The sequence below is a fragment of the Otolemur garnettii genome, unplaced genomic scaffold, assembly GCF_000181295.1.
Source record: "Otolemur garnettii isolate 467f Iridium unplaced genomic scaffold, OtoGar3 scaffold00098, whole genome shotgun sequence".
NCBI classification, from domain to species: Eukaryota; Metazoa; Chordata; class Mammalia; order Primates; family Galagidae; genus Otolemur; species Otolemur garnettii.
In genome coordinates this window covers 391,964-396,783 of record NW_003852493.1, presented here as the reverse complement: position 1 = coordinate 396,783, position 4,820 = coordinate 391,964, and the positions used below count along the sequence as shown (strand labels likewise).

General features: G+C 42.7%; 1 protein-coding gene and 1 pseudogene across 4 annotated transcripts in view; both read right to left on the bottom strand.

The window, feature by feature from the left end:
- The window catches only part of FMNL2 (formin like 2), a 323,617-nt gene that overhangs the window by 61,149 nt on the left and 257,648 nt on the right, over positions 1-4,820 (bottom strand). The window lies entirely within an intron of this gene.
- LOC105887579 lies at positions 1,867-3,819 on the bottom strand (annotated as a pseudogene).

Here is a 4,820-nt window from a genome sequence, read left to right as displayed (position 1 = left end):
AGTTTGAGGTTGCTGTAGTCTGTGATGCCACAGCAGATATTCGGTCTTTAAATTTTCTTTTCGCAGCTGGTGCCACATTGCAGCAGTATGCTCAACTGTGCTCTAACATCTGGCTATTCTAAAACATAAGACTGTATTTGGAAAAAAAAAAAAAATAGATGTTGATGCTTGGTGCCTGTGGTGTAAGCAGCTAAGGTGCCAGCCACATACATCTGAGCTGGCATATTCAAACCCAGCCTTGGCCCACCAAACAACGATAGCTGCAACCAAAAAATAGCCAGGCGTTGTAGCAAGTGCCTCTAATCCCAGCTACTAGGGAGGCGGAGGCAGGAGAATCGCTTGAGCCCAGGAGTTGGAGGTTGCTGTGAGCTGTGATGCCACAGCACCTCTACCCAGGGTGACAGTTTGAAGCTCTGTCTCAAAAAAAAATTTAAAAAGTCTCGGCACCTGTGGCTCAAGTGGCTAAGACACAAGCCACATACACCTGAGCTGGCAGGTTCGAATCCAGCCGGGGCCCACCAAACAACAATGATGGTTACAACCAAAAAATAGCCAGGTGTTGTGGTGGGCGCCTGTGGTCCCAGCTACTTGGGAGGTGGAGGCAGGAGACTCACTTGAGCCCAGGAGTGGGAGGTTGCTGTGAGTTGTGATGCCACGACACTCTACCCAGGGGGAAAGCTTGAGGCTCTGCCTCAAAAAAATAAATAAATAAATATATTTTTTAAAAAAGATGTTGAATTCCCACTCATTCCCACTGATAAAACAAGGATAATCCCTTCATCCTTTTTAGGGAGATGAATGGAATGGAATCTCAACTTACTAAAAAAGGATTAAAAGCTTTAAAAACAATCTTCTTGAACGCAAAGACTCTTCTTTGGTCCTATGACCTCCTATCCCTGTGACTAGTATGGTGCTTTCTGCCACAGATGGCTCAATCAGTACTTATAACTCACTAAAATCCTATCTGCACAGGCGCACCAGAATATAAGGACATTTCTTAAAAGTTGACTCCAGGGCAGCACCTGTGGCTCAAAGGAGTAGGGTGCCAGCTCCATATACTGGAGGTGGCAGGTTCAAACCTGGCCTCCAGCAAAAAAAAAAAAAAAAAAAACTGCAAAAAAAAAAAAAAAAAAAAAAAGTTGCCTCCAGACCTCGCTAAAATCAGAAGATTCTATTGGCATTTTTGCTAAAATGATTAAAGGATATATTTTTACTATGATGGATAAGGGGAAAAAAATCCACTCACACGAAGATGAGACAAAAAGAGAAAAGAGGAGGGTTTAAAAGACTCTGAGCTGTGAGTGGCCTTTTGAAAAAACAGGATCAACACAGAGTAACACCTTCTGCATCCAAAGACCAGAGAAATAGACGGCGAGCTTCTTTTGACCTATCCATAAGAACAAAGCTTCTCAGGAGCGTGTTCCTGCCTGTCCTCATCCACATGGCCATTAGAATAATCCCTTTGCTGGTGTGTCACAGAGTTTCTCTCACACACAAATGCCTGTGTCAGGGAGAAACAGAGCCTCAACACCCACCATCTCTTAGAAGTAAGCACAGAAATGAGGCAGTTTGAATTAAAGCTCTAAAAATTCAAACTCAAAAGTAATTGGATTCTCAGCTCGGTGCCAGTAGCTCAGTGGCTAGGGCACCAGCCACATACACCAGAGCTGGCAGGTTCCAACCCAGCCTGGGCCTGCCAAACAACAATGACAACTACAACTCAAAAATAGCCAGGCGTTGTGGTGGGTGCCTATAGTCCTAGCTACTTGGAAGGCTGAGGCAAGAGAATTGCTTAAGCCCAAGAGTTTGAGGTTGCTGTAGTCTGTGATGCCACAGCACTCTACTGAAGGCAACATCTCTCTCTCAAAAAAAAAAAAGGTAATTGGGTTCTCATTAGTACTGGCCAGCTTTTAGATCTGGTAGGATTACTTTTTTCTTCACTTACAATGCCCCAAATGGTGAAATCACATGCAATTCTGACACCAGAGAGTTAAAATTCAATTCTGCAAGTATTTGTGTACCAACTATACATGAGAAAGGTACTCTATCTTACCTAAGAGAAAACAAAATGAATATTTAACTCATGAGTTTCTGTCTTTCTTTCTTTCTTTTTTACTTAAATAACTTTATTCTGGGAGATAAACTACTCAAATGTTAACTGGTGGTAAACAAAGGGAAGAAACAGGGTAGAAGTCAGGTTTCTTGGCACAGGAGAGATGGTTCTAAAGGCTCTGCCCAACCAATACTTGGAATCCAGCGTTTTCATATTTCTCCATAGTTCAGTTTCTCATGGGTCACTTTCCATTCAAGGACTCTGTAGACCAAGTAAGAAAGCATTCTTTCAGCTTTCAACCAACAGTCTTCTCTCAGCCAAGGCGTTCAGTAGAAACAGAACTTATTTTTCAGATCCATCTGGAGAATCAGAAAGTCTCTTCCACATGGCATGGCCATGTTCCCTGCTCTTGGCCCTCTTTCCAATGTACTCTTTCTTCAAGCATTTTCTCATCTTCTGATCAAGTTCATTGCAATGGCCAAAAAATTACAGAATGTTGTGCTTTTTGTGACATTCCTTAAGCAAGTTAATCAAGATGTTCATTCTTCAGTGTGCAAGTGTGAGATAAGTCAGGATGCAGCTTTAGGAGAAGGTGACGAATCACAGCAGCGCAACCCGACTCGCGGCCACACTGGGAACGCTGAAGTGGTCCACAGCGGAGTCGTCCTCGCTGACACCCGGCAGCCCAGGAAGCCAGAACAGGCGGCAGCACAGGCGGCAGACGCCCCCCCCCCCTTTTTTTTTGGAGACAGTCTATGTCACCCTTAGTAGAGTGTCATCGCGTCATAGCTCACAGCAACCTCCAACTCGTGAGCTTAAGCAATTCTCTTGCCTCCCAAGTAGGTGGGACTACAGGCACCCATCACAACGCCCAACTATTTTTTGGTTGTAGTTGTCATTGTTGTTTGGCAGGCCCAGGCTGGGTTTGAACCCCCCAGCTCCGGTGTATGTGGCTGGCGCCCTAGCCACTGAGCTACAGGTGCCAAGCCATCATCTCATGAATTTCTGGTGTTAATTCCGGTTCTACACAATTCTATCTTTAGGACATAATTTGACCTTCAGGACAGTCAGATGTGTGTTGCTTGTTATACTGTAAGCTGTAGTGTAACAAGGGCCACTAAAAACCGCATTGTAAATGCTTCCAGAGTGGAAAGGGCTTGGCACACAGTTATTTTCAAATATGCTCTAGTGAGAAAGATTTGGGAGTTATATTTGCAGCATATTAATCCCATCCACCCAAACATACCTCCTTACTTCTAAATGTAAAATTTATATATTTATACATGACCTATAAATATTCATGTCTATTTGTTTTGGAAGCCAGAATATGAATCTAAAGATTATTCTTCTTCATTCTCTTTAGAATCTGGATATTTTTTCACTATCTCTAGGGATGAATAGTAAAAAAATAATATTTGGTTCTCTCCATAGTTGACATTAACGAAACAGACACTACCAAAAATCTGACAGCCCTGACTGGTGGGAGAGAGGAAGGCCAATAAAGGGGGCAAAGGCGTGTTTACCCTGATCACATCTCCAAGCCTCTCAGTCCTCACACAGGATCACAGGGCTGCTTCTTGGAACCCCTGCCAGCTGGGGTAGTGAGTCCAATTAAGGGGGCAGAGGGATGCTCCAGAGTCATGTCTAATTCAATATTTCCCTATTTCCATCTTGAGACACACACACACAACTGGGCCCAACTTCACCACAGTTTCATAAGAATTCAGGATCAGGAACACAGAATCCCAACCCTGGCTCATGATCATGGGTAAACCAGGTATTTGAATTTTAGTTCAGTCTTCTTTAAAATGGAGATAATAACACTTTGTCTCAGAGATGTTATTATAGAACCGAATGATTGTATGCTCGTAACAGGTACAGTTTGCCACGTAGCCAGTGCTCAACAAATACCATCTGGGTTCTATACTCCAGAGGCTTTAGGAAGGATGACAGAGAACCTGAGAGCCTCTCTGAGACAGGAATTTTAAACCAGTGTGGGTTTAATCCAGAAGCATCTGAAATTAAAAGGGATTATCAGGATAACACATAGTTCAACTGAGGGTGATCTGGGCCTTCAATGTTCTCCAAGGACTATTTCTGTGATTTCCCACCTCAGAGCAGCCTCAGATGCCAGGTGTATAGAAGGGAACCAACAGGCACTGCTCTTGGCCACCTAGCACTGGCTACTATCTTGCGGGTGACGTTTGGATATTTCCAGGCAGAATCCCTGGGGTGCCATATTATCTCTGTGTAATTGTTGCTGATTTAGAGTCAGTACGTGTCCATTTCCAACCCTGCATGTCTCCTGCTTTATTGTTTCACAGGACCCCTTAGCTAAGATTACAGGCTCCTAAAATCAGGGTCTACATTTCTTTGACAGGTTTTTCACAGCATCCAGCAGAGCAATATAATAAATATGATTAGAGGAAATTATGCTGAAAGAATTAGTAAAATTCTGATCAAGTATCAACCCTAATTGCAAGGCCGCATATTTGTGTTTGTAACAAAACCTGTTTTCAAACTGGCTATTTCATGTTCTCCAGAAGAAAATGAGCACTGCAAATATTTTTAACTTACCCTGGAAATGAGACATCAAAAGGAAGCTTAATCCATCCATTTAAGTTATTTGGACTAAGTTTATTACTTCATTCTCGGTGACACCTTAGAAAATTATTATATTCCTTATACCCTCGAAAAATTAAAAGGTAAATCATTCTGTTCAAAGATGCGCAAGTGAGATGTTTGTGTGAGCATTCTTTTTTTTTTT